This window comes from Vulpes lagopus, chromosome 4, assembly GCF_018345385.1.
Source record: "Vulpes lagopus strain Blue_001 chromosome 4, ASM1834538v1, whole genome shotgun sequence".
NCBI lineage: Eukaryota > Metazoa > Chordata > Mammalia > Carnivora > Canidae > Vulpes > Vulpes lagopus.
Window position 1 is genome coordinate 4,195,589 of NC_054827.1, and position 23,756 is coordinate 4,219,344.

General features: G+C 43.0%; 1 protein-coding gene across 1 annotated transcript in view; it reads left to right on the forward strand.

Moving 5' to 3' along the window:
* Window positions 1-23,756, forward strand: part of CSMD1 (CUB and Sushi multiple domains 1) — a 1,877,909-nt gene that overhangs the window by 958,465 nt on the left and 895,688 nt on the right. The gene's annotated exons all lie outside the window — the stretch shown is intronic.

The following is a 23,756-nucleotide window of genomic DNA, read 5'->3' on the forward strand; positions in this document are numbered from 1 at the left end:
AAGCAGGAAAGCATGATAAATTGGAGAAGAAAAAAATTATTTGGTGGCCAGACAGACCCAGGGAAGACTCTCAGCTTTCAGAAAGCGTGTGTGGTAAGAATGCTAAAATCTATCTTGTGCAGCTTTTATGAGTGTATAGATTAGTTTTATGAACAACTTTGTTGGGGCGGAATAGTTTTTCTCTATCCTTCAAGATTCCTCTGGCTGGTCTTAAAAATAAATTGACATGAGACAGATCAATAGGGGAAAGTCCAATTTAATCACATATATATGATGAATTGACATAAACATAAGAGATTCCAAAAATAGGCATCATGAGATATAATTTTCATTCTGATCTCAGGGTGAGGGGATGGAGGTCTGGGGCTTCAAGGGAAAGAAGGCAATTCACAGGAAGAAAGGAGAGAGTATGTATTTGTTAAACAGATGTTTGCTGGGCCACACGAAACAGTGGGGCAGAGACAGGACTTGGAAGAGCAGGCCTTGCCGGGATGCCCCCTGCCCCCCGCCCCTAGTTCCTGTAACACTGTGGTTATCTGTGGTGATAGCAATCCTGTGGAGCAGGTTCTCTATCTAAATTCTTTTAGGCGGTTAGTCAGAGTAGGGGGTAGCAACAAGAAAACTTGTGGAATTTCTGTTTCTTAAAAACAATCACCCTAAAATGATCCACATGCCCACGACATATGCAATTTAGGATGGCACGTTCTGTTCCCCTACAGCTTCAAATACTAGAAGGTAGCCACTACCCGACATGGAGAAACTGCTAGTGTTCGCAAGAAGAGCAAGCAAACAAGTAGAGTTACGTGCACTTTTTTTCCAACTGTTGACACATTGCTATGGACAGTTTTAAGCAGTGATTCCCTTCAAAAGTATGTGTGAGTACACGTGTGTGCATGTGTATGTGTTAGACCCAACAAGAAGGTAGTTGTGCATATGTTTACTTTCTAATAAAAAAGAAAAAACAAAGTGTATGTTTACTTTCTCATAAAAAAAAGAAAAAAAAGTGCAATATGTAATCCTAATGAATGGAAACATATATGCCTGCTTGAAAAACCATTTATTCTCAGCAAATGTGCCTTGTTGACGATGGGGGAATATCCTAAAGCATAAAATGGGACTTTAATTTATAACACATCAGTGCTTCCTTGGTACCTTCTAATTTGCCACCAGCTGTGAGGAGGGACAAGGAAGGTTCCATTTGCATCCATCATGCCGCATCCCCAAGTTTGGAGCAGCACAGGATCTATGGCGTAATTTTTCATAAGGTCACACCTGAGTACCATAAAAGCTGCAGTGTTTTCAGAGCTGAGAACATGTATATAGTCATAAAAAAAAAAAAAAAAAACCTGGTCAGAGCAACTATATGGGTCAGTTATTACTTCTGTGTTTGAATGTTCCACATCCCCGCCATCATCACCCAATTCTAATTCTTGTTATTTTTATCAGTTCTCTGTGAATTAAACTAAAAGCTGAGAGAGAGAGAGAGAGAGAGAGAGAGAAAGAATATTAATTTGCCATCCATTCAGGCTTCCTTTTCCCTCGGGGCTTCCTCCCTGCTCCCCTCTCTCCCTTGCCCATCCGGTCCTGGCCTTCCATTTAGGCCTCTCTCGCAGGCCCATTTGTGCACCTGAGCATGCGTACTACCTACCACACTGGGCCCTGACCCAAGAAAGTGCTATGGTTTTTGAGAAAAGATTTGACAATTTGTTCAAATCCAACGCTAGCCATATTTTTGTTCTAACTGAAAAATTAGAGGATCAGCTCATTTTATTTTTCTCAATGTACCTAGTTGAAAATCAAAATACTTCTGAGTCCTGTGATTCAAAACGAGCCGGTCATTGTTTAGTGCCATCTTCCATCATAGAAACCCATGCCAATGTGTCTCTCTATCTAGCTGTGTCATCTTATAACCAAAGGGAGCAACTTCTTTGAGATGGGACGTGTGTCTACATTGGAAGATGACTCCCTCGTAGTTTACATTTTCTTGCTGGCAGTTGATCAGAAATCGGCTCAGTACACCGGGTGCATGTGTGAAATTTTAGTGAGAGCATCAATCTGGCATCTGAAGTCAGGCTTGCCCCTGGTTTTGAGGTATCATTTCCCTGCATGGATCATATTTTGCAAAGATGCTAGTAGCCTAGCTCTGTACCTGGCACCAGGAGAGTGGTGAGGACGGTAGTCACAGTCACTGTGGCCACTGCGATCCTCTACTTTCCCTTTCCCTCTCTCTGTTCCTCTGTGAGCTTCTTCCTCACTCAGCTCCCACCAGGTGTGCAGTACCTTCCCTCTGTCTTTGGAACCTCAGGGTCACCCCAGTGTTGTGTTCTGGGCTCCGTGGACAGCACCTTGCTGTCCTTAATATGGTCCTTTTAAAAATAGTACTTTTGGGGACGCCTGGGTGGCTCAGTGGTTGAGCATCTGCCTTTGGCTCAAGATGATCCAGGATCGAGTCCCGCATCGGGCTCCCTGCATGGAGCCTGCTTCTCCCTCTGCCTGGGTCTCTGCCTCTCTCTCTGTGGGTGCCCCTCATGAATAAATAAATAAAATCTTTTAAAAAAATAGTACTTCTTAATGACAGGGTGTGCTTCTCAGTTATACATCAGATCTAAACGACGTACGAATCATTTTTGGTGACTCAAGACTGCTCCTTTACAGAATATTTACTAATAGTCATAAAAAGAATGAAGATCTGTGTGCTGACTCGGTGTACGGAGCAGGGTTGTAAAGCTTCCTGTATGTTGGCTCACTGAATCCTACACACTGCCCTTGATGCCTGTGAAGTTATCCATCCTACTTGGCTGATGAGGAGACCGAGACGCAGAGAAATTCTGCAAATGGCACTACGCCGTCCAGCGGATTTATATCTGGACATGCAGACTTCATTACAGGTCATGGTGAACTTTCACCAGCTTTATGTTTGGGGAAGCCTGGAGATAAAATCAAAGTAGCCTCAGCGTCCCCTGTAGTGCATGCACGGCAACGTGCTGACCCACTGAGAGGGGCTCCACGCTCCGGCTCTTCCTGTGTTTGCCACGCGCCTGTGTGCAGCTCGGAGGTTCTTCGCTGCACATTTGCTGAATGAATAATGTCCTAAATGACCAAGGAGTCTTCATTGAGGGGACTCTGTGAATCACAGACACAGGGGCAGGGGACCCCTGAAAGACTTTGTGAGGTGTGCGGCGCTCATCTAGTGTAGCAAATTTCAAGTGTAAAAATGTAGTCATGTGTTCTGGAGAGTTGTTTTGAAAGATTTAGGTAAAGAAGGTTTCGTGTCCTCCACTGGGGACACTGTGGGTTCTACATTCCTGGGGTGCCTACGTGTAGGCCATCGTGTTCACTGGCCTCTCGACATTTCAGTGAATTGTGTCACATAAATGGTGGGCGCTGGGGGTAAAGTCGCCACGTGGGATGTGCGGCTGGGGGAGGTTAGAGTTGTGCACACGGCAGTTTGACATGCAGGGGCCCTGGGTGTGGGTGGTCGTGTGGACCCAGACGAGGGGCACCATGTGGTCCTGAATGGGAAACTCGGGGAAATGGCATAGATGCTTTGGGGCAGGGCGGCCGTGGGGAGGTCAAATGATTAGACGACGTTAGCATATTTGAGCAGAAGGAAGGTATCCTGGGGAGTAACTAGGAGGGAATTAGCTGGTGGAGGGCCACGTGGGGTCAGAGAAAGGGGCAGACCAGCACCAGGGGGCCCGTAGTGCCAAGCAGCCTCCCAGGCACACACCGGGAGGCCGGGCCACAGCTGCTCTAGCGGGCGTCTGGGAGGCGGGGACCTCTCTGGAGGGAGGACGGGGGGCTGCGTGCTCCCAGGAAAGCCCCACATAGGAAAGCCAGCGCCAGTGTGAAGCTCGGGAGCAGCCTGGGGCTATGCACACCTGGGCGGCCGCACGACCCTTGCAGCCCTTGCCCGGGTCCGCGTCAGGTCATATACTGGAGACACTTTATGCACTGGACAGGCTATGGGACCGTGGAACCAATTCTATACTTAAGAAAACGTAGAAAGGAGACAACGGAGAGGAGTCAAGGCCCCGATTTGATACCCGGTGTGAATCACCTGGGAAGCCTCCTCCCCAGTTTCAAGGTTTTGACTCCGGCTGAGGATGTAGGTACATTATTGGAGGCAAGTGGTCTTTTCGGAGCCTGGCTTTGTGTTCCTGGTTTATGGGAGGGCACCTGCAATACGAGTAGCCCTTAAAATTCAGGTGGTTTCTACAGGGCCCGAGTCTGCTCAAGCTGCTGTGACAAGGTGCCACGGACAGGAAGGCAAAGCACAGGAACGTATTTCTCACACTTACAGAGGCAAGTCCAAGACCAACGTGCAGGCCAGTTAGGTTCCTGCTACATCCCTCCTCCTGGCTTGCAGAGAACTTTCTTTTCTCCCCGTGTCCTCACCAGTAGGGGCGTGGGGTTGAGAAGCTTCATCTCTCCTGCTCCAGAAGACACTAATCCCACGCGGATGGCCACAGCCTCATGACCTCCGTTACCTTCCAAAGGCTCCACCTCCTAATGGCATCACTTTGGGCATTAAGGCTTCCACTTATGAATGGGGCGGGGGGGGGCGGTCACACATTCACACTTCCCTTGAGTTAATTACAAGTTGGGTAACCACCTTTTCCATCAGTCTTTCCCACCACGTGGATGCTTCCTTGAAATTTTATCAGTATTTGCATCACACCTTGAGTAGCCATCCAGGTAAAATAATATGTGGCTGTCACCTCTGCTGCCATAGGCAGAGCCGTGAGATCACAGTCTGCTACCAGGAAAGGAGATGCCCTAGGAGGGCCTAACGTGTGGCATAAACTGTTGAGACGTTGCCGGGCCTGTGTCCGAGTGTGCATGAACATCTGCCTGTGGTTCTACAGTTTGAGGAGGGACGGAAGTGCCATATTTCAATGAGTAAGTCAACCATCCGCTGTCACCGTCTGCTGCTCAGATACTGCTGTGCGCATCTGGAAGAGACTTCTTGGGGCCCAGGTGTTAACACACTAGTGTGTGTGTGTGTGTCTTTCTCATCTCCTAATCGTCGTAAAGAGCAAGCTTCCAGGAGGCACTTTCAAAACAGTGGAACCTGTGGCTAGCAATCAGACGCGTATTATGACATTAATTCCCTATCCGCTCGCTGCTCCTGTATTGTGCTCCTCTCATTAGGGCTAATGACAGCTCTGAGAAGACACCCAGAGCAGGCCAGGCCTCCGGAAATAACGAGGCCTCCAAAACGGGTAGCTGCTTCCCCCCGAAAGCATTAGGCCTGCGATGCACTCATGTAATATACTTGGGATACATCTTTTACACCAATATCAGAGTGTTCAATTAGTGATAATTAGAGACCAGCTGGGCAAGAGTAATTTCAATACCACAGCAAAGAGGGCGAGTGTTGCACACGACTTTTCATTCAAATGACTTCCCCACAAGCAGGTCTACGTCTATTCATTAGTCCCTAGGAGGGTCTCTATTTTTCAGACCCTTTGCCAAATTCACATGTGTGTGCAGCCTGCTGCATTCGCGAGTGTATTGAAATATTTAAAATTACAGACACGTTCATGAGTTTCTTGCAATAATGCCTTTATTGGTAGGTAGGTTCCAAGAGGGTAAATAGGAAGAATATGAGTTGAATAAATCTATGAATGATGAATATTTTATCAATGAGAGGTAAAAATTATATGTGCTTAGGAAACAAAGGCTGAAGTGAGGAGAGAGACGTGTAAACAGTCGGCGTCCTGGGGAACGTGAGTTCATGGGGGGCAGAAGCTCGCGCTGCTGGTTTTGCCCATGCGAGTGGGACCCCGGGCCGGGCCATCCCAGAGGGCGGATGTGTGTCGCTGGTAACACCAGTTGTGCTGCAGAAAGGCGGTTTCTTCCCCAGAGAGGAAGCTTTGCTCGAGGGAGGGCTTCCTCTCATTTTTGCTAAGCCCATGAGCTTCTCGGTCAACGGTTCTCTGATGACGGAGCTGGTTGGCACAAAAATTCAAATTTACAGCTGCCTTCTTTAGCCTTTGTTGGGTACCCTGCCTATGGGGGAAGCGACGATATAAGATGAACAAGGGAGTCCGTGGCCATCACGGGAGTGCACTGGATCCAGAGACCAGTTACCATCCTTTGTGTTTATTGAATTTATTCATAATCTGTGTTTACAATTTACATCTAGTCACTTGTTTGAACAAAACACATGCAGATTAATATAATGAAATAGAAAATGAAAGCCAGGAGGAGTGAATTAATTAACTATAAATGGAGATTAATAGAATCACAGAGACCAAAATTAATATTTAATTTTTAATTTCCAGGCATCTATAGCAAAAAAAAAAAAAAAAAAAAAAAAGAAAAAGTTGGCAATTTACCACACTCTCATTAGCAGAAAAAAATAAGTTTTCAAAATTCTCTCAAGAGTGGCAAAGGTGTTTGTTTGTTTGTTTGTTTTAGTGCTACTTGAAAATGAAATTTCACCTGGGTCTAGATTTTTTTTCTTTTTTATGTGAAACCTAGCACTTTTCATGAAATGTCCTAGCCTGTTACCAGTTATTTTCTCTGGGAAGTAATTCCAGTTAGAACCATACTTAGTTTAGAGCTTAATGTTAACAAATAATCTCTTCTCTATACTTGGTAGTTACAAAAGGTCTGTGAGATAAACCTAATATTTTTTCCTTCTAGATTTTTATGTAGATATTTTTATTTCAAATACATATCTTTATATTATATATATGATTATTCCATTAACAAGATCCCAGAGGAATAAAAATATTTAATGTTCTGAACAGGAGAGTGTGGAATTTAAAATTACCTATGAGTTTCCCTCAAAGTAATTTTAAGTCAAGTCCGAGTCATCCCAGACAATTTGGAGAAAAAGAGACACACACACATGCAGGCACACACCCCTACCTTTATACATTCCCTTCCTTTCTAAGATTTACTTTGCATCTTCTATTTTAAGTCTCTGTGTTTGGTCCAGCAGGATACCCAGAGAGAAACGAGGCACAATTTGTCTTCAGGGAATCCATAGTCTAGTTGGACCATCTTGTAGGAATTACTACAGTAGGTAGAATGTAAAATGTGATAACGTATCCTTAGAAAGATAATGAATACTAACTGATTGTAATTTAGACAACATTGCAATTTGGAGAATGGGTTCATTTTAATCATCAAATTTGATTTCAGGATTTTGTAGGGTAGAAATTAGGATGAAAGGAACAAAATGAAAATCCAGGTGGGAAAATGATGGAGGGAAAGAGGATTAGAACCCTCCCTAAACTCCTTGTAAACACACCCAGATACTCACCCTCTCACACTCAGACTCATATGGTGCCTGAATGACTGATGATTAGACGGGGCCGTATGTAAAACCCTGGCTGACCGATCCTATATCCACCCTGCTGTTAACGGAAATTGCAAGAAATGTGAATGGCCTCACTCTAATGTTGCAGAACATTCATCTTTATTGAAGAGCTTGTTTAAATCCAGTTGTGGCAGGAATTGCTCACCTAGAGTATCAAGAAGTGCTCATTGTACGTATGGTTAGGTGTGATGTCAACAGTTACCAGCTGCTCCCCTCCCCCTTGAGAAATAACTCTGGTGATGAAGATGATCTTCTGTTTAAACAGTGTGGAGACTAAAATGTGCTTTTGTCTTTCTGTGTCCTTGGAAGGACGCAGTTGTAAATATTTGTACTGGTCTCTTGTGGGGCCATATTCCATTTTTCAGGCGCTTTATTATTTGGTATAAAATCAGCACAGAAAAAAAAAAATCAGCACAGAATGTATAAACTGTGTAATTTAGGCCAAACAATCAATTAACGGAGCTTTAATTTTTCTTATATAACCAGAAACAAAATCCATGTAGTTGGCAATTATTCTTCCCTAATAATATTTGGCCAAATCTTAAAGCTAGATTCTAAAGGCATTTTTAAACAATAGTGTAAAAGTTGAAAGTTTTCTTAGTCATGGTGAAAAGAGTAAGGGCTTTGAAGTCAGACAAATCCCAATTCAACCACTTAGGCAAGGTATTTAATGGAGCTGAAATTAATTTTATTTTCCTCGCTCTCTAAGGAGATCATCTACTTAGACCAAGTTCATTTATTAATTAACTCCGGTTTAGTGTTACCTAATTTTTCTGGGCTGTGCATAATGCCCTTGCCCTCATGGACTTTGCAATCTATAAACATATATAAAAGAGCAGTGATTACAAATTATAATAGAAGCCCTGAATGAAGCAGGGTGAAACAAGAAACGGAAGTCATCTGGCCAGACAGCTTCCAGGTAGTGGGGAAAGCAGGCGGTTTGGGGAGACACAAAGGAAGCAGGGAAAGATTCAGAGGAGCCCCGTTTGGATGAGTCACATCAGTCCTTGAAAGCAATTAGTCCATGCTTTCCGGACAGACAGAGAAGAGCTGAAGGGGTTCACCATCCCTAGACTGGCTTTCCATGAAATGTAGAAGGGAGTTCCTCAGGATGCTCATTAGTAACAGGAAAACAGATGAAAGTTTAAAACTCACTGGAAAAGTCAGTCATTCCTCAATAAAACTGAGGATAAAAAGGAAAAGCAATTAATCTACGAGGGTCACCTGCGGGTCTCCGTCTACACTGGAAAATGAAGGTAAACTGTTAAATTGTGAAGGTCAGAGGTAGACACATCGGTGGGTTACCGGGTCTTCCAGAGCATCAGTTCTGGGCAGTGCACCGCCGTGCCAGCCATGGGTTCCAGGGTCGACCTGTCACCGTGTGTCAGTTCACTCAGTGTCCCTCCCTTGCCCACACCTTTCATGGCTATGAGATGGAGAGATGATGGAGCCCACTGGAACTGGGCATCGATTGGCTGGCAAGCCTACCCAGCACTTTAAAAAAAATAAGCACAAATCATTTTCTGGGGTCTGAGATCCCCGTACACCTGAGGGCTCTCAAGAATGGGACTCTGACATGGAATATGCAGTCCCGGCGCATTGAGTGGCCCAAGGCTTTGTGCTTAACTGAAATCCACTCATGTAAAATATGAGAAGTAAAATCCACAAAGATATGATTGAGCAAGTAGTCCATGGATTTAAATATACAACACAAACTAGAATACAAACCCTCATCTATATCTCTGTCCATATATATGCTTGTTATATATATAAACATATAAATATATACTTTATATATATGGCAAATTCAGAATATATAATAGATATAATATTATAAATAATTTCACTTATTAACACATTTCAATAAAAACAAAAGTCAGGTAAAATATTTGGCCAATTAGATATTTTGTGTAAAACTACTGAAGGATCAAAAAAACATGATAAAATACACCAAATTTTATCACCATAATACAGCAAATATTAGGAGTTACATTTTTCTTATCTCAAAAGTAATTTGACAAGAATCCAAAAATGGTATATACTATCTTGCCCTAAATCTTAGTCCTTAAAACTATCCTAAATTAGTCCAAAACACTAAAAGACAACTTATGGGCAAAGCTATTGTTATGTTATTTTTAATGATAATTATGCAATGTAAACGTGTAAGTTATAGAAAATCTAGGGGCACCTGGGTGGCTCAGTCAGTTAACCATCTGCCTTTGGCTCAGGTCGAGATCTCAGGGTCCTGAGATTGAATCCCCATGTGGGGCTCCCAGCTCAGTAGGGAGTCTGCTTCTCCCTCTACCCCTCTCCACTGCTCGTGTTCCCTCTCATATTCTCTCTTTTTCTAATAAATAAAATCTTAAAAAAAAAAGAAAATATTTTTTTTGGAAGTCTTTCACCATCTGTACAACAACACTAATAATGAGGGTCATGTCTTAAGGTTCTCATATGGAGATTAAATGAGCTGATAGAAAATATTGGGACAGTGGATACTCCAGAAAGTCTTGGCCACGTTAAATGCGGCTGGTCAGGTGATATACAAGCTCACTGTAACCGTATAATTACTGCTAATGCAGATCCTGCTTTGTTTTCCTTGTTCTTAATTGGAGAGCTTGAGAAGATCGACAAGAGCTTGTAATAGTATATTTTGACTTTATTCAACAAATATTTATTAACTGTTATGTGTTAGTAACTCTTCTACACCCTGGAGACAGGTGCATCATTAAACAACAGGGAAAAAACTTTCCCTGAGGTGTTTCACACTAATGAATAATACACAACTTGAAAATAACTCAAGTGTCTTCACCAGCGTTGTACTGTTTACCTTCCCAGTTTAGTAATTAAAGAAGCACTGACCATATGAGAAAAATTTATGAGTTGATTCTGACAGATAAGAGTAATCTAAGAAGATACGTTTTTAATAATTTAAAAATATATATTATTTAAAGTATTCATGAAACCAGTATATAAATGATTAAAAAATAAGCACAAATCATTTATTATTTAAAATCTTAGGTTATGCATCATTGCTATAGAGTTTCTACTCTGTACTTAGTGAATTTTCTCTGCTAGGGACTTACTAGACTCAGGCAAAAAAAAAAAAATCTAGCAGGTGAACTATAGATTTATGTCAGTACATATTAAATAAATCTCTCACTTTCATTCTCAAGTCAAATGATCAATAAAATGTCCTGCTAATACCCCAGAGCCACCCAGGGGTCCCTGCATGTTTAATCAGGACATACTGTGGCAACGTGCCAATCATACGTATGGCATATAAACATGAATATTGCATTTCAAATCATTAAAACAAGGTTTTTTATCTAACGTTATGAAGTAAACTTCCCTGAAAACCTTTATATTTGCCCAGATTTTAAATATGTAGCTCATTTTAAACATTGCAAATAAGTCCAGCCATAAACCCTTTAGGTAGAGAAAATTCTGGTTTCTTAACAAAGGCTGGTTGGGATCGGTTCTATCTAAATATGAAAATTTCATTGTAATGGCCAATCAATTGGATAGATTTCCAAACTATATCAGTCAGTATGGTCTGGGGCTGATTCCACTGTAAATCTGGTAATACGCGTTGCCTTATTGTGTACGTCCACAAATAGCTGTTTGTAAATGACAGACTTGCCAACCCATTGAAAGACATTCCCTGTTTTTTAAGCCGTTGAATGCTTTCACCAAATAATGAGTGTTTATTATGAGCAAGGGTTATTATTATGAAGAGAAATGTATGCTTGTCGCAAGTTGTGAATGCAAACATTTAAATATTTTGAGAGGACTAAATGAATAAGTACTATACAGTATTTCCTTTTTTATTGCTGAAATGGTTTTTGCGGCTTTACCATATTTTAATAAATAGCCATGTTCTATTCATTGCACATACTAGTTTGAAAATCTGGTTCTGGTGCAAATAAAATATAGACTTAATTTCCCTACCTGAAAACAAGCTACATATTTGATTCTATTTCTTTCAACTCATCAGACAAATTATGTTTGAGGGATAAGAGGAATGAAAAACCCAGAGCTTGCCTGGTTTGAAAATTAAAAGTCAAGGAAAAATAACTAGATGTATTTTTTTAAAGATTTATTTATTTGGAAAAAAAAAACAAACAAACAAACATACAAGCACAGGAGAGTCTGGGGAGAGGCAAAGGGAGAGAATCTCAAGTCGAGTCCACGCTGAGCGTGGAGCCCATTGCCAGGCTCCCTCCACCAGCCTTGAGGTCACAACCTGAGCTGAAATCAGATGCTTAACAGACTGAGCCATCCAGGCACCCTATGACTAGATATTTTTAATTTAAATGTTTTTGTAAAAAACTTTGGACTTTTAGCTAACTTGTGTATGACTGTGGATACACAGACACAAATATAAAACCATATATAAAATACATATAAGACCACAGCTGATTTTTGGGAAGAAGCTACTAATTCTCAATCCACTCCAAATTGGATGATTTAAATAAATGCATGACTGAAATATTCATTGATCTTAGAAAATAGTAAAATGCTTCCTATTATTCCTTTGTTTCCAATGCAAATGACATTGTGATGTAATTAAGACATTGAATTTAAAGATTCAAATACTATAGTGATAGTTTTTCCGTTTCCATTATTCCTGTTTTCCTTTTTCTTTTTTCCTTAATTCTTGAATGACAAAGCATTCCGTAGTTTTCAGAAGTGCATTTCTACTTACACAGGAATCATTTGTTGAGTTGGGTGCTATTTTTAAAAGATAACTTCAGGAGCATTATAAGATATTTTCAAAGAATTTTTGCATTATGCATATGCTTCACTAGCATGGCGTGACAGGTCACAAAAGGAGGTAAATATATAAAAGTTAAATATTCTTTTGAAAATACTCTAACTAGCTGCAAGCAGGTTGTGGCCAATTGAAGGCAATGCAAATCCCTCTATGTAGATGGGAACATTTCTAAGCAGGGTCAGGAGGGAGGTGCAGTCCCCAGGGCACCCCCTCCAGGCCCACGGGGCCCATGGGGAGCTTTGTATGGGGCAGGCTGGAGGCGGAGTCCTTCATTCAAATATTTTCAGGCAAAGTATTAAGGACTTATTTGAATTTTATTCCCATCAGTTTCCATCTGCCAAGAAAATATGGTTGCAAGACGTAGACTTGCTGTAAAACACCTGTCATCAGCAAATAACACTTTTCCACGACCTGCTTGGAAAGTGAGTTTTCAGAGAAAAATAAAAAGTTAAGCATGCAGGAAATAAGACTCACCTGAGTTTTCCACTTAAGCATTGTGAATAATTTCTATTTTATTTTTGTTTGTTTATTTTTTTTTCCACCCATTCCCTAGTTTGGTCATAGCACTGGTTTTCCTACTTTGTATATTGGTGGGATTTTATTTCTTTGCTATTTTACATAATGGTGAGATGAGTGCCACCATGTATGTATAAAGACCCAGATTTTTTTTCATGACATTCCTAAACATGGCTGGGACATTGAATGTGTACATTTTATATGGTTTTAATTGGCGCTGTGCGTTTACTCCCACAAGAAGTATTTTAAAGAACCTGCTGGCAATATCTGTGCTAATACCGGTTATAATCAGTTGCTGTTTTTACTATCAAATGTGAAATACCTTATATAAATGGCTTAGTAATGCATTAAAAAATGTCACTTTATAAATATGAATAGCAACAGAGAGCCCCAGTGAGCAGTGTGTGCTCACACTCACTCGCTTTGAGAACATGTTTGTACAGAAAGGCAGAAACAAAACCTCCTTCTGGGGGGCGGGGAGGGGGAGAACAAAAAAAGCCAAGGAAACTCGGGTACAGAGACCTAAGGTCGTGTTGAGTCTCCAGTCATCACACAGCTTGCCACCGTGCTTTCTGTCTGTAGGAAAGAACCTTAGCAGGGGCGCCTGGGCTCAGTGGGTGAAGCCTTGGGCTCAGGTCATGGTCTCAGGGTCCTGGGATTGAGTCCCACATGGGCTCCTGCTCCGCGGAGACTCTGCTTCTCCATCCCCTGCCCTGCTCCCTTCATTCCCTCCCCCGTGCTTATTCTCTCTCTCTCTCTCTCTCTCTTTCTCAAATAAATAAATAAAATTAAAAAGATCCTTAGCAAACAAGTAAAATTTTAGGAAAACAGTGACATTATTGGCCAATTTTGATTTTAAACTTGGGTTATGGTAGTAACTTATGTAACCAGTGCTTTCACAAAGGGAAAACAAAAAAATACCTCTAAACAACATTACATTAAAACAACAAACATTTAGAAAAAGAAAGAAAGGAAGTCAATAGGATTCAAACGAAGCTCTTTTTTATTTTTTCCTGTCAAGAAAGTGATAAAAAATCACATCTCTGAGAATTTAGGCAGGAGATACACAAACTGAATGTTTCTGCTAATTCATATGCCAGTTGGAGACAATAGTTCAAAGTTCAGTTCTGTTCTCCCCATAATGATTCCCCTTGTGGAATTTCCGAAAATACAGCAGTTTGGTCGTTGAGTCAGGAGAACTGATCTCAAAAGTGAGAGGCTGGCATTACCCCTTCCTTCTTCCCTGGGTCTCCGTTTTTATTTTCTGAATGGAATGGGATTGATTCAAGGCTCACATCGGCGAACAGAACTAAAAGCACTCTATTTTTTCTTAAAAAAAAAAAAAAAAGAAAGAAAGAAAGAAAGAAAAGAAAATCTATGTATGTGACACAAAAATTTTGGCATTCTCGTTTCTTAAAATTTTCATGGCGTTTGACTGTCTCGTATTTAAAATTCAACCGTGAGATTAGAATTCTGATTTACTAAATAGGTTATCTGTAAGTTCTAAACTCGCAGTTTGACTCCTCAAATCCCACCGCTTGGGAAGAGGGCAGAAAAGAAAATTCTTGAAACAGATCTTATGGAAGATTAATGGGCACAGTAATCATTTGTATTTCCCGAATGTTCCTGGGAACCGAGCACATCCGAGGCTGCAGCTGCAGCCCGTGGGAGTCCCGGGCCGGGCCGAGCAGAGGTGACGGGAATGCAAATGATGGCTCGAGAGAAAGGCAGGCAGAGGCCTGAGCACCCACGGCCTCGGGGCGGGTGGGACAGGGTGGGACAGGGCGTCTGACACGTGCTGACCCCACAGACACGTGGAGGCCTGGCCGGGCCCACGGATGGACCAGGACCCCTGGACCTGGCCGGCGGGCTGTGCACATGCACACGCACGTGTAGACGCGGCCACTGCTCTCTGAGGCCGTCGATGGCACGGCTTCCAGCACGTCCTTGAACATGACCCCGGGGGCCCCTCTGCGACCTCCCTGGCTCCTGACTCCTGCCGGGTCCACAGCAGCATCTCGGTAGCAAAACACCAAAGTCTGGCTGCAGGGTCCCTGGAGGCCTCCAGGTCAGTGAAGGTGCACTTTCCCTGGGGCCCTAAGATCCAGGACCTGCCGACGCACCTGCGGCTTGGGGCCGGTGGGGGGTCCTGGCTGGGTCACGGGGGCGCTGACTGGGAAGTCCTCTGCTGACTTAGTTTCTCTGGCCTAAGCTCAGCACCTGTGGGTCTACAAAGATTTGGGGCCTACTTCACCTTGGGATCTGGTCGCCTACCTGCAGCCTGCGTTTGCCGGATCAGTGAACACCCGCAGTTGATCATGGGCTTTCCTATTTGATGACTACGTGTCGCCAAAAAAGTCCTTATTTCAGAGCATTTGGGAACAGTTGAGACCTCTCGTGCGAACGGATGGCGTTTCAGAACCGCGTTGATGCGGCTCGTGTGGTCGCAAATCCGCATGAAGAGCACAGGGAAGTGGAGTCACCAAATGACTCAGATGTGGACTAACAACTTCGTCTTGAGACGAAGAGTCCCAAATGCTGGGGCGAGATTGTTTAACTAAAACAAGGTTTTTGTTTTTGTTTTTGTTTTTGTTTTTGTTTTTAATTACCTGGATGTCGCTAGCTGGGCAGCCCTCCAGAAATCCTCTCGCAGCTGAACTCTTCGCTGTAAACACCCCCTGCCTCCTGGGAAGACGGTGGCTTTCTTCTTCAGTGTATTAACTTAATAATATAGAGATAATTCTTTTGCAGGGATTTTATGTGGTTATTTTACTGTCAAAACCATCACTTGATATATCAATAATGCCCGCCGCTGTCATCGTACTAAAAGCATTTCAGACTTTTATTTTATTTTTTCTTTCTTTCTTTCTTTCTTGCTTTCTTTCTTTCTTCTTTCTTTCTTTCTTTCTTTCTTTCTTTCTTTCTTTCTTTCCTTATTTATTTATTTTGCATTTCAGACTTTTAAAATGTTGTAGCCGTTGCTTAAATATGGATTTAATTTTAGGCCAAGTTAGGAGGCAATGTGCTTCGGTTGACCTTATTCTATCTCCTGTTTTGGATGTGGATATGAGGTTGACGTGTTCTCATAATTCCTTTGAATATCTAGTTAGGTTTTGAATCCATTTTGGGTAGTGAGCTGTCACCTGGTACACGGGTAGCCGAGAAGCCCTCAAGGATGCAAAGCTGCCTGTCCTGCTGTGTAGACTTGATCATGACACGTGTCAGGATGGGACAGTAGGGAGAACAGGCCAAGGTGGGACTTTGTATTTGAGAAAGAGACAAGCTCTCGTTGCCAAATTTATAATGTATAAAGGAAAAATATATGCTAAGGTGAGGGACGCTCTAGGATATGCAACCACAAGCAATATAGAGAGGGACGGATGGGTCTGCTTGCATCAATGCTGAAACGTGGACTCCATCCACTTGCGTCACTGTCTAGGTTCACAGTCCGTGGTCCCAATCCTAAGAGTGGAGCACCTGTTGGCAGGGAAGGGCAGGAGAAAACAAATGAAATGGAAAATGAGCTCCTAGCCTCCAAGAAGCTTCAAACAGGTTTGAGATGAGAAGACATCAGATATGAAAACTTAGGAGAGGAAAGAATAAATATTAGGAGAGATTTAAGGATTCATTTATTTGAGAGAGAGCAAGTAGGAGGAGCAGAGGGGGAGGGAGAGATTGCAGATCCCCCAGCAGACTCCCCAGCGAGCAGGGAGCTGACGCGGGGCTCTGTCTCACAGCCTTGAGATCACGGCCTGAGCCGAGATCACGAGTCGGATGCTCACCCTGCCGGGCCCCCCAGGGGCCCCTCGGTTATTGCAGCCAATTCTTTAAAGGATGACCCTGAATGGGCGATGCAGCGGGCTGCATGGTCGGGATGCATGCAAGGTAGTGTGGCTGTCGGGAACTTTCTGGGCCCACTGAAGGAGGATTGGCAGTGTCTGCCCTGTCACCCCGCCGCCCCTGGGTGGGCGTTGGGAGACCCTCAGGCCAGCTCAGGGCTGCAGAACCCCGTGGACAGGGTGTGTCGTTGTTGAGCCAACAAGTGGGGGGGGCGTCCAGCTGCTAACAGCTATGGAAGGGGGATGTCTTGCTGTGCCCCAGTCCCCCCGCCGGCCTGCATGTTGTCCCCATTTGGGAGCTTCTCCCTTGCTCCTCCCACGGGGGAATAAGGCCAAGCTTCTCGCACACTCTCATCCCAGCCCAGAGAAGGCCAGAGACGTCCTTTGCCTGTACGTTCCCTTTCCCTGGTTTGTCCGGTGAAGGAGAAGCCGAGAAGAGGCCGGGCTTCACCTGTGCCACGACCTCCCACGCAGGAGGCCCCACGCACTAAGGGGCCAGCTCTTGGGAAACAAAGATTCAGGGTCAGGGTGTCTTGCTTATCTCCCCAGCACCCCCTTCCCATTAGCTCCTCCGTGAGGCTTAGCCCACCCAGCAGTGATGACGGGGACCGCCCCTGACGTCGGGGTGTTGCGGGCCCATCAGCTCTCACCCAACATACGGTCTTGTTGTGATTCCTTTCTTAATTGCCACGGAGGCAGCTCGTTCATGTCACAGCTGTGACGGGGGGGACGTGGAGGGGTGACAGGCAGGCTGGCAGGTGCGCTCGGCATGGAGCGGACGCCACGCATCCCATAGCCCTGCTGTGGGCCCTTGGCTTGCTGGTGTTGGGTGCCAGGTTGGGATATTCCAGCGTCAGCCCAGTACAGTCTCCTTTTTTCTCCGTCTCCGCTGCTTGGACACAAGATTGCCGTGGAAGGCTTCGAGGCCAATTCTGGACACAACTGTGTCCTTTCTGGGTGCGAATGGACAAGCCTAAGAACTCTTGCTTATTTTTGTTTCCACGTGCACACCCCTTGCCATCGGAGCCCAACCCCAGTGACACTGAAGGAGGACGGGCAGAACTTGGCGCACCCGGGCGTCAAAATACACCTGGAGCCAGAACGGGGGAGCTGCTTTTCTGAGGTTGTCTTCTGTGTCTGTCTGGTCAGGGCTGAGCGAGTGTGCTCAGCAGCACGCAGTGATAGTGAACATGCTTCTATGGAGAAATGCACAGATTTTTCAAGTTCCCTGGGAATCTTTCTGTGAAAAATGGTACCATTTTACTGAAATAAAAATAGCTGTCTTGTGACTACACACACACGCACACACACACAAACATACACGCACGCGCCTATACAGTTAACATATATTCCCATAGATTACATCATCATGCACATACACGTATATATTTATTTATTATGTATTTGTGCATATACGTACATATATGTACACGCACTTACAGGCATATTGTTACACGCACACACATACATTCCCGATAAGTAGGCAGCTATATACAATTCCCGGTCAGTGAGTACTTCCTTGAACTGGGTAGAAAGTCCCAGGCCTACCTGCATAGTATACGGGCTCTTTATTCTCTCATAGGCACTGTGTATGTTTAGCGCAACACCTTAGTTAAGTTCTACGGCAAGCATGGCAACAAGAAAGGTCCTATTACCATTCCCAATTTATAAAGATTCCCCCAGATTAAATAGTTCTAACAAGGATGGAAAAAAAAACAAAACCACACAACACTGAAGGCTAGAATGTTCAACACTACCAGCTACCACTTCCAACAGTGGTGTTGTGTGAAGGAGACGGTGTGGGCAGTGGCTGATGTGAGTGTGTTTCCGGATCTGCGCATTCTCTGCAGTTGCAGCAGGAGGCCAGGTGAGGAAACATGGCCCTGGGAAGATGAGCTTTCCTTCCGATTTCATCGTGCTCACCATATCTGCTCTATTTTTATCTTTATTACTATTATTTCAGCCCCTAAAGTGGTGTAGTTAATAAGTAATATCATAGGGGATCCCTGGGTGGCTCAGCAGTTTGGCGCCTGCCTTTGGCCCAGGGCGTGATCCTGGAGGCCCAGGATGGAGTCCCATGTCGGGCTCCCTGCATGGAGCCTGCTTCTCCCTCTGCCTGTGTCTCTGCCTCTCTCTCTCTCTCTCTCATAAATAAATAAATAAATAAATAAATAAATAAATAAATAAATAAGTAAATCTTTTAAAAAAATAAGGTAACTTCATAAGGGGCACCTGGTGGCCCAGTCAGTAGAGCATGTGACTCCCCAATTCAGAGTTGTGAGTCCAAGCCCCACACTGGGCATGGTGACTACTTAAAAAAAAACACATTGTAATATATATATTATGAAAAGATTTGTAACCCTAACACATTTCATCATCTTCTTGGCTTATTTTGCAAGAGAATGACTAATTTCCCAGCTCCCATTGTATTGCGATTGTACGTTTCACTGTTAGCAACACAGTCATCTTGTTACACGTTAGATCCTCAAAGCTTATCCATCTTATAACAAAGACCTTGTACCTTTGTGCCAACTTCTCCCTAGTTCACCTCCCCCCAAGCCCCTGGCAACCACCGTACTACTCTGTTTCTATGAATTCGACTTAATTTTTTTATTCTACATAAAAGTGATACATTTCATATGTATCTTTCTCTGTCTGGCTTATTTTACCAATTTAAGACCCCCTAGGTTCATCTATGTTGTCATGAATATCAGGATTTCCTTCTTTGTGACTGTATACTATCCGTGTGTGTGTGTGTGTGTGTGTGTGTGCATGCCACATATTCTTTATCTCTCCATTGATTGACACTTAGGTTGTTTCCATACCTTGGCTATCGTGAACATCTGAGTGCGGATAGCTCCTCAAGATAATGGTTTGCTTCCTTTGGATACGTGTGCTCAGAAATGGAATTGCTGGATCATATGGTAGTTACATTTTTATTTTCTTGAGGAACCTCCATACTATTTCCCATTATGACTGTACCAGTCTGCACTCCCACCAACAGTGCATGAGGGTTGCTTTTCCTCAAACTCTTGCCAGCACTAGTTTTCGTGTCTTTTTGAGAACTGATATTCTAACAGGTGTGAGGTGATACATCATTCAGATGTCAGTTTGCATTTCCCTGATGATTAGAGGTAGTGAGTACTTTTCATAGGCCTGTTGGCCATTTGGATGTCTTCTTGGGAAAATATCTGCTCAGGACCTTTGCCCATTTCTTAATGAGCTGATTATCATTTTGCCTTTGAGTTCCATGTGTTGTATGTTTGGGCTATGAATCCTGCCTTGCAGCTGTGGTTTGTAAAGAGTTCCTCCCATTCCACAGGTGACTTTCATTTGGGTTCCTTTGCTGTGCAATTATTTTATTATTTTTTTTTAATATTGCATTTCTACATTTGGTTTGGAATAAAGAGGAATAGTAGGTCTCAGGCCAAAATTTTGAAATGAAACATTATACAAATGATTTACTTTAAAGTAAAACATTATACAGGGTGCACCTGCCTGGCTCATTCAGTGGAATGTGCAAGTCTTGATCTTGGAGTTGTGACTTCAAGCTCCATGTTAAGTATAGAGATTACTTAAATGAAATTTGAAAAAAAATATATATATATATTTTATAATGCAAATTGTTTGGAATATCAATTATATGACTCTAACTTGAAAGAAATTACATTTGTGACCAAATATAATTAATGGCCAAATGTTGGAACATAGTGGATCAGAGCCATTTTTTTTTCCCTGTAATTCCAAACCCTCCCCACTGTCATCCTCCTGTTGGTTGTTGAGGGTTTATAAATTCTAGGGACCCACTAGACCGTATATCTTGTAATTAGAGCAAGCACAGTGACTGACACAACTGAACAATCATTTCTCTGCGTTTGTACACACAGAAGGTAGCAGTTATTTTGTGAAACATTATTTTGTGTTCTGTGAAGGGAAAGACACCTTCCTTGGCAAATATTCTGACCCATTTCCTCTATAATTGTTAAAACGTTCTTACAATCTGAAAAATGGCTGTGGCAGTATGTTGGTTAATTAAGTAAATTGTACGTGCAAGATGCATTCAACTAAGAAGTTTCCTATAGAAAAAAAGAAAAAAAAGCATCCTGCCAACTAATGGGTGTGTCCACATGCCAATAGGTGAAGGGAGGAGATTTTGAGCATCTTTAGGTTTCCACCCTGTATGGGGCTGGGATTGGCCTCTTCCAGCATCCAGGGAATCATCTTCTGTCCAGGCAACACTTACATTCCCACACCTGGGACTTAAAATAAATGACAAAAGAATCTTCTGGTAAGTTCTTAGTCAAGGAAATGAATGCTTTCATGATAAATTGTTTTCCATCCTCATAAGCATATATGCCTAAACACATAATATGCATATAGAAGTAGCATCTCCTTCTAAATTCCAGTCTTCCTTCCTGGTCTTTGTCACGTTTACCTTTTACTCAACCTCCGTGTTCACCTCCCTTTGGAACGTAACCCTCCATCTGTTGACAAAGAACACTTTGTCAATAGGCTAGAAGCAGAGAGAGGAGGAGAGGTGAGGGGCACGTGTGAAAAGAAGTCGGGTTAGTGGAAACCGGCAGATTCCAAACACAGAGACCGAGCCGGGCATCTGCTGAGCTCACGCACTTCACTTCTGTCTCCTTTGTGCCCAACTCTCTGCCCAAGGCAGCGGGCGTCTATCTTGACAACTGTCCTCGAGTCTCTTCTTCGAGCACATGGAGCTGGCGTAAGGAAGCCGACCCCATCAAGTCAAGGCAGGTTGGATAAGAGCCCAACAGGAGAACAATGAATCTGTCACACCATTTTGACAGGTTCAGGGTTGAACTGCAGAAGGTGCACAGCCACCTCTCCTCCTGCCGAAGTAGACGAACAAAGACAACAGGAGGGTGGCAGGGAGAAAGCAGCTGCCAGGCCTGGGTCAGAATAGGAGAAGATCTGAAGGAGAAAAGCCCAAAGCAATACAGAGACTCAACCTGAAAGTTGAACAGGGGAGCGTAAAAGTCTTAAAGAGTAGGAAAATGCAAATAGGCAAAATTATTTTATATTCTGCCATGAAAATCACAGCTCTGTTGCCCTTTTGTAATGGCTTAGTCATGTCTGGCTTGGACGCCTTGATTACACAGTCTAACACTGCCTTGGAGAAAATTTCCTCCGTTCACTGTATGACTCTGTAGGTAAGACGTCCCCGGCTCTTCAGAATTACAGGACGGGCTTGGCTTACCTCTGGATCACTTTCTACCATGCCGCCAATCTCTTAATTCACCTCACTGGCATTTAATTCGAATTGAAAACTTGACACATCAAATGCGCTGCGTGTAACACGAATCTAGACTTGATTCATATAGAAGTTACATTATTCCTTGAGACCCATTCACTAACCTACCAGTAAGGTGTGTGTGTGTGTGTGTGTGTGTGTGTGTGTGTGTGTTTGCAAGCACAGCTGCCAGGCATATAGACTGTGGTACTAGATACCAAGAAACAAAGCACAGGGTCTTTACCCTCAAGGAACTTGTAGGCTAATTGAAAAAAAAATGAATATGAACGCTACATACCCAAAACTGCAAGTCAGTGTTTATAAGAGAGAAATCAATAAAATAAACCTGAAAATAACCAAAGCCATTATATCCCCCCTGGAACTAGTTCTTCTATTTCTCCAGGACGTCAATAGCATAAATGGGGGGGGGGGATTGTCTCAAAGTTGCAATACTTGGATGTTTATAATTTTGAGAAAGTTAATGACGACAGATTTTATTTCTCTTTTCTCTGTTAGTCATCGTTGCAGCTTCCCTATATTTGTTTGTACCTGTACAATACTGATTAAATATAGAAGGGAAATCATTTAGCTAGCAAGCTGGGAATCTGGGAATCTGGCATATTTTGTATGGTGCAGCCTCAGACCTCCCCTTTCTTGCCATCCTTTTAACTAAGATAATGTAGGCAAAGTGTCTTGGTGACTATTCAATAAATGGTCCATCTCTAGCCCCTTCTCGTTACACTCAGACCTTCATTTTTTTTATTCTATGATATCTAGTCCATATTTCCTTCTATCCAAAATTAAATCCATTCTTCATATCACAATTTTCTTTTTCTCAAAGTCCCGTCTTAAACAACTTTTTAATAGCTCTTATTTCTTCTAAAAATAATAAAAATTAACGCTAATGTCTGGAATTAAAAGCTCTCTACTCAATGGCCTATTTTTCTGAGTTCTATGATTCACTCAAAGTGAAAAATTTTTTCTTAAAAAGTTTTAGAGCAGTTTTAGGTTCACATCAAAATTGATATGAAAATAAAGAGATTTCCCACCGACCGCCTGCCCCACTTGTGCACAGCCCCCCCCCCCCACACACTATACAACATTCCTCATTACAGAGGTACACTTGCTACAATTGATGAACTGACACATCACCATCAACCAAAGTCCTTAGAGTACATCAGCGCTCTTTCTTCCTATTGTACATTTTGTAAGTTTGGACACACATATAATGACATGTACCCATCACTATAATATAGAGAGTATCTTTACCACCCTTAAAGCCTCCATGCTTTTCCTTTTGATCCCTCCCTTCCCCCAGGCCTGGCAGCTTTTGGTCTTACTGTCTCCATAGATTTGCCTTTTTCAGAACGTCATAGAGTTGGAATCACACAATGTGCAGCCTTTCCAGATTGGCTTTTTCACTTAGTTATATGCACTTAAATTGCCCTCCATGCCTTTTTATGGCCTGATAGCCCATTTCATATCAGAGTTGGATACTCTCCCATTCTCTGGATGGACCACAGTTCATGTATCCATCTACTCAAGGACCTCTTGGTTGCTTCCAAGTTTTGGCAATTGTGAATAAACCTGCTATAGGCATCTGTGTGCAGGTTTTTGTGTGGACCTAAGTCTTTAAGTCCTTCGGGTAGACACTGGGGGACATAATTTCTGGATCATGTGGGAAGAGCATGCTTAGTCTTGTAAGAAACCACTAAACTGTCTTCCAAAGTGGCTGTGCCATTTTGCATTTGCATCAGCAGTGAGGGACAGTTCTTGTTACTACTTTGCATTTACGCTAGCGCATGGTGTTGCCAGGCTTCTGGATTTTGACCCTTTGCAGAGGTGTGTAGCCTACTGCTACTTCTCAGTCTTACTTGGTTATATCCTCAGAGAATTCTATCAAGAACATCCTACCTGTTTTTCCAGGGCCATCTGAAAGACCAATTCTGTGTGACGGTATATGTATACGAAGCTCGTTCACAAAAACTTTCAAAAACAGAGTGGATCCACTTTCACTATCAAAGAACATTATCT